The 14,013-nt window shown below is 37.4% G+C and overlaps 1 protein-coding gene and 1 long non-coding RNA gene across 3 annotated transcripts in view; both read left to right on the top strand.

Moving 5' to 3' along the window:
• The first annotated feature begins 4,194 nt into the window (after window positions 1-4,194).
• On the top strand, window positions 4,195-10,283 carry LOC106727796. The gene is made up of 2 exons (XR_001364049.1): window positions 4,195-4,543; window positions 8,474-10,283. It is a non-coding gene; the product is annotated as an uncharacterized LOC106727796 (long non-coding RNA).
• A 3,551-nt stretch (window positions 10,284-13,834) lies between these two features.
• LOC102254808 (guanine nucleotide-binding protein G(I)/G(S)/G(O) subunit gamma-11) overlaps window positions 13,835-14,013 on the top strand; it is a 3,795-nt gene continuing 3,616 nt past the window's right edge. Inside the window, exon 1 of one of the 2 annotated variants that reach the window (XM_005876079.2) lies at window positions 13,835-13,904. The gene's annotated coding sequence lies outside the window, so the exon portion shown is untranslated. The remainder of the gene's footprint in view (window positions 13,905-14,013) is intronic. The other variant, XM_014547667.1, reaches the window with a different exon arrangement.

Here is a 14,013-nt window from a genome sequence, read left to right as displayed (position 1 = left end):
TTCATTCACCTATTTTAAAAAAGAAGCAAATTAAATATTTTAAAAGTGCCAAACTTTGTGCTAGGTATTTGGAGTGAATAAATACATTAGGAATCTCATAACATAATAGGGTAGACTGATGAACATGATATAACCTAGTGTTCTTAGCACACCATTAAAAATATGGGTCAGGTCCTATGGGACCACAGAAGAGGAAATAAATAAAATTAAGCAAGAGCTCTATTCAAAATAAAAGCCAATCTACACAAACATATCTAACATTCCATCTTCAATACTTATGGGACACAGAGGCTCATTCCTTCATCAGCTAGTTGCTTTGGTTGGTTCTTTTAGGAGCTGTGGTTCTAGCAAAGCATTGTCTTCTACAGGAGGGCAGAATCTCTGAAACCCCTTTCTCTTCTTGCTAGGTGTATGCTTCCTCAAATGTCATGCTTACTTAGGATGCTGGCCATCTTTTATCTCGCCCAGATTATTGTATATTTAACTATGTAGGACATCCAGAAGGTTGGGCTACATTTTGGACTATTTAATCCAAGACCTTTCCTGCACAGTGCAACCTCACCACTTACCCAGAATTCTAGCCTGGGTTACCAGTCCACAGGAGATTGGCATGACAAGAATGGAGAAAGGAAGAGAAATGTTCCGTTCCCCTAATTCCTGTATACCATGGGGGACCTCTATAGCAGTAACTATAATGATGGATATAATGTTTTTTGAGAGTTTGCATTCTACTTTGTATTTGTTAGTTCATTAAATCCCCTGGAGTAATCACTTAAGGAAGATCTTTAGTCTCCCCACTCTCCTAATAAGAAAGCTGAAGTTCTAGATTGATATGGGACTTGGCCAAAGCTATGCAGCTAGCACAGTCCATCGGAATCAGGATTCCCTGGTCTCACTCTGCACACATCTTTTTTGTCTACATTAGTGGGGACCAAATTCAAGTTTATCATATACAACATATTCTCATAATCCTAGTTCAGTTCCTGGACAGCTCTATCTCAGAAATCTTTCTCACTCAAACATAACATTTATCATTGAGAACAAATAGGTAGCTACAATTTAAATATGTTGTTATAAAGCTCTAAGAGAGACATCTGCCAAAGTTGATAATCAGATTAGAGGATTGAGAGAGTTAAATACTAAAGTCTTTATTTTCAGGGTTATATTTAGCAGAAAGTAATGGACCTTGACCTTTCCAAGTATAAAGCCACCCTTTCTTGTAAAAATACTGTCATTTTTTTATACTCTATCCCAAATCCCATGTTAGTTATACATTACTTACTAAAGAGGCCCAAGCCCGCCAAATGTTCATTTCTTATAGCTTCGCGTGGAAAAGCTTTATATCTTAAATCACATGAGAGGGTCAGCCTGCCTTTTGGAAGAGGCAGCCGCTGCAGTTTGAAAGGGGCATACATATCCTAGGACTCTCGCTATTTTTTTTCCCTTATTGACTTTTAGTGGGGAGGAGGGGAAATAGAGTTGAACTGAAAGGTCTGCATTAGAAGAGAGTTGAGTCCACTATTTTATTTTTCTTCTTAGCCCCTATCACAATCTGATACAAGGTAGGTTTTATTCTTTTATCTTGCTCATTGTTTTGTTTTCCTCATTATAATGTAAGTTGTAAGTTCTTTCCTCTGCTTTACCCTTAATCATCTATATAGAATAGTGTCTAGCACATAATAGTACTTTAAGAAATAAGAAATAAGGAAATTTATACCCACATGATTACAAGTTTATTATACATGACACAGTCAACTTGTATCTGAAAAAATGTGTCAAAGTGAATGTTTGTAACTCAAAATACTTAAAGTATACTGGCAACATTTCTATTTCAAAGAATCTATGATTGCTCTCTGTATAAAACAAAGGATTTAAAAAACTAATTTTAATAATTTTCCCATAATATAGCCCTTAAAAATTAAATATTTTTCCAGTTTTCTTCAAAATGTGCTAATCTACAAAGTATAAAAAAGAAAGCAGGTAGTCTTTGAACTTCACACTAGCCTGTTTTAGTTGTAAAATAAATTAGTTTCTAATGGAAACTCTTAAAGATGCTGGTGAGACACTTAGGCTACCAACATCCCCTCACCCACATCCACAAAAACCAGTGAAAACCATAAACTACCTAAAATATTTTCAAAAGTCCCTCTAGGGGGCAATATTGCCCCCATTGAGAACCACTGTTTCAAGGATAGGGTAGGACTGTGAGATATGTCCTTCCCCTCCTCTTCTATTTGTACTTAGCTCTTCTAATGGTAGGATGGAGGAAGATGTAAAAGGCAAATGCCTTCTATTTAATGGGGGTATGTTTCTCCTCTGGGTTAGCTTGGCTACTACCTTAGTTGTTGATCTATATGTTTTCAGTCTTCTCCTTATATTCTGATAAAGATGGGGTTAGGATGCTTGGTAAGAGGGCCAGCAATCTGATCTAGCCCCACTTAGGACTTCCATGGAGAGGTAGCCCTACCTGAAAGCATAGAATATAAGCAGCCCAGGCAGCAGGGTAGGAATGGGAAAGGGTGAGTAGTAAACTCTGCTTGTTGCTCTATGTAATTGTGGAGTATAAAAAGACAAGTCTCTTTATGCTAGTTGAAAAAAGGGTAACTGAGAGAAGTGTGCTGGAGTAGAAAACACATCAGGCCAGAATACAAATACCTAAGTAATAGCGCCAGCTCTATTGCCACCCATTGTATGATTTTGGATATTTTAATTCTCTAGACAACCTTTGACTCATCTGGAAAATTGGATAGAGATTAAATTAGAGGATGTTATATCTGAATTCTTTAAACCCTTGAACTTAATACAACTCTGGGCAGTTGGGCTCTCCTTATAGACAGTACACACTACTTTTATCTGTGTGTCTGGGTGTCCTTGAGAAAGGTAAGAGTTTTGTTCCTCACTCTTTAAATTTACAGAACAATAGGCAGTAGTAAGTACATAAAAGTTATGAAAGATATGTGTGCTCTTGTAAAGGCCCTTATTATCCAGTGTCTTAGATTTCTTAGAAGCAGAGCCAAGATGGACCCTTGTCCAAGTGATTCATGGAGGGTGAGCTCTCAGGAGAAACATCTGAAGGAAGGAGGAAAGCAGGATGAAGCAGTAAGAGTTAGGCAAATGTGGGGTTTCTAGCTTCATCCTGAACCCATGGGTCTCAGTTACACCAAGATTCTTCAGCCCAGAGTCAGGTGGTCTGGGCTATGAGAACCTCACTTCAGCCAGACATTTACGACCGGTCACCTACAGGGGCCAGTAGTATCCCAGGCATCACCTGTTGAAGTGGTTCCCATAAGCCAAGGACAAACCTATGCAGAAGGTTTTCCCTTGGCGGTCAAAACCCACAGCTGTTGGAAAGATGATGAATACCCACTCCAGAAAGGAGAATCTGGGTAGGGCACCAAGAGTATCTACCAGGTCTGGTATTAAAGGAGCCACATCATGTCCTCATGCTATCCTTTAAGAGCACTTATAATGCCACCTATCAGTAAGTGACGTGAAAGACAGCACAGTCTGAATAAAAATTGGGCCACAGAGACGAAAGAGAAAAAAGTGGAGATTATAAGCATGATGTCATTGGCTCTAATGAAATATCTTCCAGGCAATTTCATATAGATACCACCAAGCTACTGTGCCATCTTTCCCATGGCCCACAGATATAATGAAGGAGAAGAGATTACTGAGAGTGCAAAAGAAAGAGTCTATTCTTTTATGATGATATCGGCAGATCAAACTCACTAGGCCCCCTATATCTTGCCACATTTGCTCATCGTTGCTGTCTAAATCTTTGAGATGGTTACATACAAATTCCAAGTATTCTAATGCTTTGAAGTAATGTGCTCATTATTTTTCAGTAACCAAGTTGTTTGTTCACTTTATTTCCATTTTATGGGTGCCCATTTCAATCCCATACTTATAAAGAATTTGTAATGACACTTTTTTATGGTTCTCTGTTAATACCAGATTAAATACTCTAGTGATTTAAGGGATTAATGGGCAATCCTCAAAATGACCTTAAACAAACTTAAATGGCATAACTCATATAGTAGAGGGCTTTGGAGCTGGAGATGAGGGTAGGAAATCCAAATTTTGACACTGTGGGGGGAAAAAGAAAAAAACAAAAAGGAAAAGAAGGAGGATCTTTGGGTATTTAAGATTACCTACTGACTACACTGACCTCCCCTCACAAACCTACTAGCAGGTGTTTAGAGTCTAGTGCTTGGTTTAATCATATTAGTGAAGATTATAAAGAAGCTTTAAAATCCCAAGACTGGTGTTCAGTGCTAGGATTGTTTGGAGAGCATTCGTGAGAAATCGATTATCAAACACACAGAGAAAGAGACAGTTCACTCAGCAAGTTAAGAGCTGAGGGAAGGGTTGGCTAACATTGACTTGAAGCAAGTTCCACAATCCAGGTGTATGAACTAACTTTCTACCTTTTAGCAAGAAAAGGTTGCCAGCAGTCAATATGGAAGAAATGGCAGAAAAGGAGAGACTGAGGAAGGAAGTTGCGCAGCTCCGCAGAGAAGCGGCACTGGAAAGAATGAAGGTAAATTGTTTTCTTTTGAATTATATTTTCAACTAGAGATACTGTAGGATTGGCCAGATTAGAAACCACTGAAAGAGCACAGAATTTGCTACCCCCAAATATGCCTCTTTGGTATAAGGATTACTTTAGTCTGATTATTGTTGAGAAACAGCAGACACAGGAGAAGCTCTGAAAATGTAGCAGAAGTTGCCCTTTGGTAAGAGATTTTGACATTTATAAGGGAAATCTCCATGTGTGAGGGTGTCTCCTCTCTGTACCTGGATGAGGAGGGTGACTGAATCTCTAGAAACTATTATTAAGGGCGGTAAGGACTTCAATCTGTACGATCTTATCCTAGTTTGCTGTGCTTTGCCTGGGAACCTCTCATAAAAGGTCCTCAGTCCCACCCTCCCACCCATCTTTTATCTTCAGGTGGAGGTGGTATATAAGGAGCTGTCTTGGGCCATTTTGGGGAATTACTCAGTTTTCCTGAGTATCCCCATGTATACAGAAGGTATACATGTTATTAAACTTCTGTTTGTTTTTTTCCCATTAATCTGCTTTTTAAAAATTTATTACAAGGGCTTCTGAGCCAAGAACCTAGAAAGGTAGGGGGAAAATTATTTTTCCGGCCCCACACCATTCACTGGAGAGGTTCAATGGAGTTAAAAATAAATTGTGCAGGTAAAAATGTATCAGAGATTAAGAAAATGAATAATCACAATTATTTCTTGATTTAGGTTTAAATCAAAGAATTGTCAAACTATTTTCCATGATCCAAATCCAGATGTTGCCTCTTTTTGCATGACCACTAAGTTAAAAATGCTTTTACATTTTTAGAGTTGTTAAAGAAAAGAAAAGAAAAGAAAAGAAACGAATATGAGACAGTGACCATATTTTAGCTAAGCAATAAAATAAAGTAATGCATATTGGCCTTTTGGCCTTTTGTTTTTATCTTTCTAAATTGAGAAGCTTTTCTTTATTTGATGCAAATCTTTGATATTGTTCAAATACTCTTAACCAAGAAGTCATCGCCCCTAGTACTCTCATAGCCAGTAATAAATGAGTACATTCTATTCCTTCTTTAGAAGCATAAATTAGTTCAAGCACAAGAACTCATAGTTCCTCCCAAAAACATCTGACAAGTCTTGGAAATGGTTATCAAGAATTCTCTGCCATTAAAGGAGAATAAATGGCAAAGGCATAAAAGTTCCCATGGAGTTTAGAAAATGTAGATATGTATTTTAGATTTGCTCATTTTAGGAAAGTTAGTATAAACAAAAGCTCCTTCACAAGTGTAGTGATAAAAGTATATTTTTATATATTTTTTAAAAACTCATTTTATCAGGCCAAAGTGAAAAAAGGAATGTATTATCTTTAAACTGTGCTCAATACTCTTACTCCAAATAAAAATAAGAATTTTGGCTTTTTGATGTTTACAATTGTCTCACACTCCCTGTTGTCCTTCCCATAGAGGCAAAACATATTTTGCTAGAAAGATAAAATTAAATCTATACACAGCAGAAAAGCTTGGAGCATAACCAAAAAGTTCAAATCGTTACCTTTATAATTTCAGGAATATAAAATAAAATTTTGGAGGAAAGGAGAGTTATTTTTTTCTTCTTTACTTAAAACATCCAAAAGGTGTTTATTATTTATATATTCATGATTGTGGTTTTGTAGGCAATTTGGCTGTCTTCATGTTTATTATTCACTTGTGGCAAGTTCACCTAGGAATTTTTACTTGTAGTAAACAGTGCATACATCACCATCTGTCGGGTTTTGGGTTCCTTTTTCTGTTCTTTAACATCTTCTTACTCTTAGAAGTCAAACTAATTTAATCTGAGACTGCCAAACACACACACACACACACACACACACACACACACACATACACATACATACACACACACTCACACAACGGAACCTCCAGGTCCTGAACCCAACATTCTGACAGAGGATGACATAGTGTCATTACAGGATGGCTAAGTGGATGGGCTCTGGAGCCATATCTCTGGTTCAGATTCTGACTCCACGGCTTACTCCCTGTGTAACACTCGCCTAAGTTATCTAACTTACCTGTGCCTCTGTTTCTTCTTCTGTAAAATGGGCATAGTGACAATATCTAATGCAGAGGGCAATTGGGAGGAATAAGTGGGATAATATATACAAAATTCTGAGTGCAATGCCTAGTATATGGCAAGTACTTTCTACCATTATTATTTTTTTAATTGCTATTAATATCTATGAACCAGACTGGTCCATAATATGCCTCGACCTATTTTGTTGTCAGGGCTGCAGTATGGTCAGCCAGCCACCTCTGCATCCAGTTCCTAAAGCTGGGAGATTTGCAATGATTATAAGTCAGTGCAATAGGCAGACTAAAGATAATCTTTGGAGTGATTGCTAAAAATAGCTACCATTTTACTGAGCATCTTCGTATGCCAGGCCCTTAATGCAGCTAGTGTTGCTCTTGCTATTTCATAGAGGAAGTAACTTAACTTGAACTAAGATACATAGTTGGTCAGAGGGCAGAGCCAAAATTCAAACCTGGAGTGGCCTGAATCCATTGTGAATGCTTTCCACATACCATGTAACCCTGAATTAAGCCATATGCACTGATAAGAAGCCTCGCTGAAATAATTTTAAACACATACATTCCACATAGAGATCCTAGCCAGACGCTGTCAAAGTCCTGCATTAGGACAGCAACTTAAACCTCTGTTCCTGACTTCTGGTTGGAGCCAATGGGCTGGTGTTAGGAGGAGAGGAAAAGAAAAGTGAATTTAAATCTCAATTTTGAATTTTTGAGGAAAAAACCAAAGTGAACCTAAATGACTGTATATTGCAAAAGTGTTTACAAACTTCACGTTTCATTCTATGAAGGAGCCACATAACTGATGCCTTGCCCCAGTTAGAAATGATTTGTTCTGCAATGTAAATAATGAGTTTGCAGAGTTGTAATCTTACGACTAATGTTGCTTGGAATCTGTGTCCAAAATTGGCATAAAGATTTTATTTTAAAAAAACAAAAACAAAATTGGTTACATAACTTATGAAATGACCACTTAATGGACTGCCAAAAATGAAATTTTTGTGTTAAGGTCTTAAATGATATATTAAGTGAAAACAAAGCAAGTTGAAAGTTAAACAAATGAATACCTTGTTCCCATATGTACCTATCAATGTACACACACACACACACACACACACACACACATATTACATATGTATAAAACATTGCCTCTCCCTAAAAGATACGTTAAATGGTACATTAGCAGGCTCTGGCTATGTCCGTTAAGGTCCTAAAGCCTGATTCTTCATAATGGTGCAGAGGAATGAGGAGCAAGTTTATAAATGAAACAACTTATTCAGTTCAGCGAATATTTATTTACTGAGCACCAACTAAATGTAGGCTCTGCTCGACATGCCTGGGATCCATGTGAACAAATCAGCCAAAGGTGCCCGATCCGTTGGAGTTCACCTTCAGGTACATTGTCATGATCAATCACTGTAGATAGGATTAAAATGAAATTATCTGTGTATACTTCTGAGATTCCAGCGGGGGTGATAAGCCTGGAATTTAACAATTATTCATTCCCTCCCACTTTTACAGGTCACATTTTTGGAATGAGGGAAAATATTTCATTAATATTCCCTCTGGTGACATTCTTGACTTGTGTTGCCAGCTGTGTTCTGATCTCTGTGTCTGCTGGGAGCCCTTAGCTGGAGTGTGGCCAGCTGTTTATTCTCTGCCAGGAGAAATCCAGGAGGGGAGGGGAGGGAGCAGCTATTTCCTCCTCTCTTCTAAAAAGTACATAAGTGTGGACAGAAAGCAGAATCCCATTAGAAAGATAGAACACACAGAAATTAGTGTTGTAAATACATTCCTGGATTCTGCAGTTTTGTATATTAAACCAAATGAGTCATCCCTCTCTGCTTTCCTTTAAGGTATCCCAATGTTGTGAAGACCTGCGGGAGTACGTCCTACAAAATGCTGCCAATGACCCACTGCTGAAGGGGGTCCCAGATGACAAAAACCCCTACAAGGAGATCAAGGGAGGCTGTGTGATTTCATAAAGAAATAAAAATAAAAATCCCTGGAATATCTTGAGCTTTCATGACAACATTCATTTTTCATCCTATGTCATAGTATCATTAAGCATGTGAATGAATTTTAAAATTCATTAGTATAAATCTTTAATGAAAATTGGCATGTGATAATGTTAAGTCTATGTTTTAATATGTTTATTTAGCACAGGGTCTAATGCATCATTGACAATAATGTTGACTGACCCCTTTCTTTGACAGTAACTACTGTGATCTATGAATGAGTCTGTATTATGTTGGTTGCCAGCATTTAGTTACTGTTTTATGTTTCTTCACTTCCTTTTCAACACTCATAATATTCCATCTGGAAATTTCATGGTTAGACTTACATATTTTTTCAACTTTTCTCTTGCTGACTGAATTAGCAAGTCTATTCTTTTGATTCATAAGACTGATCTTTGCAGAATGTGTGCTGTGAAGATTTTGGTTGTTGATGGTTTGTTTTCTGTTTCTCTTTATCTTTCAACCCAAAACGAGCAGTGATGGTTTTAACATTAACCTCTTCCTCCATTCTTACCAGTTCTAGTTGTCATCAATGATGTGACTTTCCCCTGGAATGCCAACTGGATCGAGGGTTCAGTGTATGGTCACAGGGCACAGTAGGTGTAACCAGCACCAGAATGAGGATGATGAGAAGCCAGACAGCTCGGGCTCTGGCACTCGACTGCCTAACTGACTTTGGATAAATGACTTAAGCTGTCTGAGTCTCAGTTTCTTCTACTGTAGAATAAGGAAAGAAATGGTGCTATCCCCTTTGTCCTGGGGATTAACTGTGATACTAGGGTGACTATAGCACTTAGCATTTTGCCTGGCATAGAGTAAGACCCACTAGGTGTTAGTTTATTACTGGGAAAGGAACTGGACTACATGCATAGCATCCCCATGATAACTCTCACCAGTCCCATCTATAGAAGGCAAGACGATAGAAAAGTAGCTATCCGCATCCTCCTGCTAGTCGATTTCTTCCTAGCTTCACCTTGAGTCTGCCTACGCTAGACCTCACTACCTTTGCGCTGCTAACGCCTCTGCTTCTGTAACAAGTGGCGAGTATTAATAGATAACTAGATAACTATTTTTGCTGCGAGTATTTCCTTGTTGCGCTCTTACATTTACAGTGCTATTTTTGTAATAGATTAGAAATGCTAATTATTCTTTTAAAAAGATAAGAATTAGCTATTATTTTTTCTGAAAGAGATCTATTATTGTATGAATATTTAAAATCGCTAGAGCAAAGATGAATATATGGAAGAAAGCCTTATAAATGTCCTCTATTATTATTAACCCTACACACTTCCTGTTGTCAACACACTTAAATATTAAGTAATCCCTCACATGACTCCCCATCTTCCATCTAGAGTTTAGTCCTACGAATCCCTCCACCTGAAATGTTCCTCCGCTCCATCTCATTTCAGCCATTTGAAATCCTATTTCTCTTCTGACGCTTAATAAAAATTATCTCCTCTGTCCTTCACTCTATTCCAAGAGTAATGTGTATTGTGTATCTCTTAAGTGATTTTACATTATTGTGCTTTCTCTTCTTATAGCTTGTATAGCTGTTTTAATTTCAATAACATATTGTAAATTTCCCAAGCCGGAAGTTCCATTCATCTGTGTAACTGCTAAATCAACTAATAAAGTCTCTAAAATTTAATTGACTTAAGTGTTTAATTTAAGGATAATTCAGAATCTTATTGGCTTACTACTTAAATCAGCAGTAGGGTAAAATTCCTATTGCTTAAAAATACAGATTGTCAGCGGGATTTTGAGTAAGATAAAAATCATAGGAAGGAAGCATAGAGAAAGATGGTCCAGGGAGAAGGAAATGAAATCATGGCTGTCCCATAGCCCACGCAACTACAAGTGGCAGTAAATGATTCTTTTCCCCCCAGAAGTTGTTATTTCAGGGACACGGATTACTAGGTTAAATGGAATGAGGTAAAACTAAAGGAAAACAAAAAATACTTCAGGCATAGCCTTAGCATTTGGCTGTTCAACAAAACTACCTGATATCACTAGTGAGAATGGGCAAAGTGACATACTTTCTATATCATTTGCGGTATTAGCCCTTTCAGGGTGTTTTGTATACATAGGTAAGTTTTAAAGTTTTAGTAAGAAAAAAATTCACTGTTATTTTCATTTGGATTGATTGATGTTAACCACATTTTAAAACAAGGCTAATATCAAACTTCCAAATCTCCTAAAAACATGCGAGGGAAACTATACACCAAGTAATGAGAATGACCAATTATATGCAATGAAAATTAAAGTCTTGTATGAACGTAATTGAGGAAAGGAATAATTTTGATACCACGAATTATTAGTTGTTAAGGTAACCGGAGCATCAGACTTCCCAGTGTCTCCATCAGGAAAAAGAATCTTACAGGTCAGTTTATGAAAATGTCCATGTGATAGTTATGATACATTGAACCAAATGTTAAATGAACCAAGAGTGCATGAAATGTATGTTAAATACTTTCCTTAAAGATACCATCATTTTAATGGCCTAAACAATCACCACTTTCTTTATAAATTTTAGAGGAGTATAATTTGGGAGGTAACCACATTTATTTACCCTAACAAAACAGACTCAAAGAGAATCTATGTCTTGCAAAGATCACAAGATTAAAAGATCTTCTTTTAACTCAAGTTAGTATAAAATCAACTCTAATATAGCTGCCCTCAAATTTTTCTTATGATTTTCTTTGTATGGATTTTTAACAACATACTTAATACATCAGAAAAATAGTCCAAGAATTGTTTTTTTTTTCTTTTTTTACATTCCAAGGTAAATATTTCATGGTCTTTGCTCTTTTATATTCTAAAAGTAAAAATAACCACATGATTAATATTATTTTTATTAAGCAGATTTCTTTTTAAAAATTTTTATGGAACCAATGATTTTTTTTAATTTTTAAATTACAGTTGACATACAATATTGTATTAGTTTCAGAGTGATTAGACATTTATATAACTTTCAAAGTGCTCACCTCACTAAGTCTAGTACCCATCTGACACCATACATAATTATTACAATTTTATTGACTATTTTCCCTATGCTGTACTTTACATCCCTCTGACTGCTTTTTATGACTGGCAGCTTCTTTAAAACATTTGTCAACAGACAGGATAATAAAAGTTTATTTCTGATTACACCTGTCATTTTCACTGCAGAATGGTTTCTACACATATTTTGCACACTAACTTTGATTAGGGGTAACACATAAAGTATATGTAAAATGTTAAAAGTACATTTGGATACAACTGATAATGGCTTTTACATTTGTTTATCAAAGAATTTTTGCTGATAGAATATTTCTACAAGAATACACAAGAAATTACTTGCCATGGTTGCTCTCTGGGAGGTAAATTCCATGCTTAGGAATAGGGACTACAGACTGTGTGTGTGTGTGTGTGTGTGTGTGTGTGTGTGTGTCTGTGTTTTGAAGCATTTCCATCATTTTACCACTTAAAAAACCAAACAACAAAACATTTTTCATAAGATTGTGTGATCATGGGACTTTCCCAATTCATTTTAGTTCAAGCCATTTACTTAAATATATTAGCATATGAATTATTTGATAAGAATAAAACTTTTTTAAAAAAATAGACTAATATATATTTCATCTCTAATTTAAGTCTCACAACACTGTGGAAGAAGTTAAAGAACCATTATGGATTTATAAATATTTTTCACTGCGTGCAGCTAGGTGATTTCACTGGAAAGAAATTTCCAGACCAAAATAGCTCTATTTTTATGATTTGGAACAGACATACTGACATTCATTTACTTAACCAATTTATTTCATTTGGATGCTGCTGCTTATTTAATTTAGGCCACATTAACTACTTTCACTAACTTATTTAAGCTATTTTTAACCAACCTTTTCAATTTAAACAATGGGGAAACCAAAAAAAAAAATGTGTGAGTTCTGGAAACATGAGTTTTTGTCTTGGCTCACAGCTCACCAACAGGGAACACTCCATCAGTTGACCTAACTTCTTTGAGTCAGGGAGGTTCTGGAATGTGTGATATTTCTAATGCAGAAAAAGAACATCCTAACATTTTTCTTCGTGAAAGTGATGTATCAGATGTAGAGACATAAATACAATTAGAAAGGAAACATACCCTAGCTAATTCACCTCACCCCTGCCCCATCACATATTTTACACATTAAGAAAATCAGAATCAGGGAGGAGGGGTGGGAGTAACCTTTCCAGGGATGGCCAGTGTCAGAGCTGAAACTAGAATCCGGGAGCACTCAGCAAGTAGATCATTGTTTTTTGGACAAAAAAAAACCTTTGCTTACAAAATGAGGAGTGACTATGGCTAAGTCCAAGTTCCCTGAAATACTTCAGTTAATGCCTCCACTCTTAACTTGAATTTGACTCAGTCAGCAGTAGGTCATCCCCGGAGAGAAAGGGAAACATCTGACTGCTTGGGAAGATTTCTCACATTCAGGCTTTATTTTTCTTCTAATTTTTTAAGCAGCACTAACAAGGTTTTCGTTGATAGTCCAAGGGAAAGGTTTTATTGCAGGCAAACATTTTTCACATCCGTCACTTTTCCTGGCTTTACAAAGTGGCAGCTAGATGAATACTGCTTTCCAGAAAGGGGAGAGACCAATACTTTGTGAATCAGGAATTCACAATCCTCGGTGTCAAGTGTCGCCCACACGTTGGCAGATGGAGTGGAAGAAATCTTTTGGGGGAGAACATTAAGATTCTTGCTCTCTCCTCTGGTATCATCCACTTACCGTTCAATCGTTACAAAACACTCCCCAACACAAACTCTGCTATCCAGGATGCAGATAATTATTTAATGTCAGAAAATGCCCCTGCAAACTGTAACTAATATCCATACCCTGGCCCCCCTTTGGTCCCCAAATGTGGATCAAAGTCCTTCCCAGTTCCTTAATACACTGGAGGGCCAGACACCAACAGCTGTGGAGGGTGTTTCTGAGGTCACAGCCCAGCTCCATTTCCCATCTGGGACTTCTCTCCGGCGCCCACAGTTCCCCCAATACATGTGTGTAAGTAACTGGGAAAAGTTACGTGCTGTATCTTTTGGAAACTCTCGGAGAAGTGAAGAGCTGTTATTTCCTGCAGGGTAGTGTCCCCCTTTCTTGCTTCACAAACAAAGCCCGGATATGACTTGGGAAAGGGTAAGAAAGAAAAAAAAAAGGAACAAAAAGTAAAACGTTTGTTTTTTCTCCAGAGGATAGCGCAACCCCAACCCTTGGGCCCCAGCCCAGGACGGTCCCGCGAGGGCGAGGTGGGGTCGGGAATCAGGCCCGGGGCCCTTGGGCTGAACCCTCCCCGGGCTCCCTGGGACTGGCCTGCTGGGTTTGGTGGGGTTGGAGAGCGCGATCAGGGGTTTTAAG

Source organism: Myotis brandtii, unplaced genomic scaffold (genome assembly GCF_000412655.1).
Source record: "Myotis brandtii unplaced genomic scaffold, ASM41265v1 scaffold48, whole genome shotgun sequence".
Taxonomy (NCBI): Eukaryota; Metazoa; Chordata; class Mammalia; order Chiroptera; family Vespertilionidae; genus Myotis; species Myotis brandtii.
Note: the sequence above shows the minus strand (reverse complement) of the source record. Positions and strands in the feature narration are given on the sequence as shown.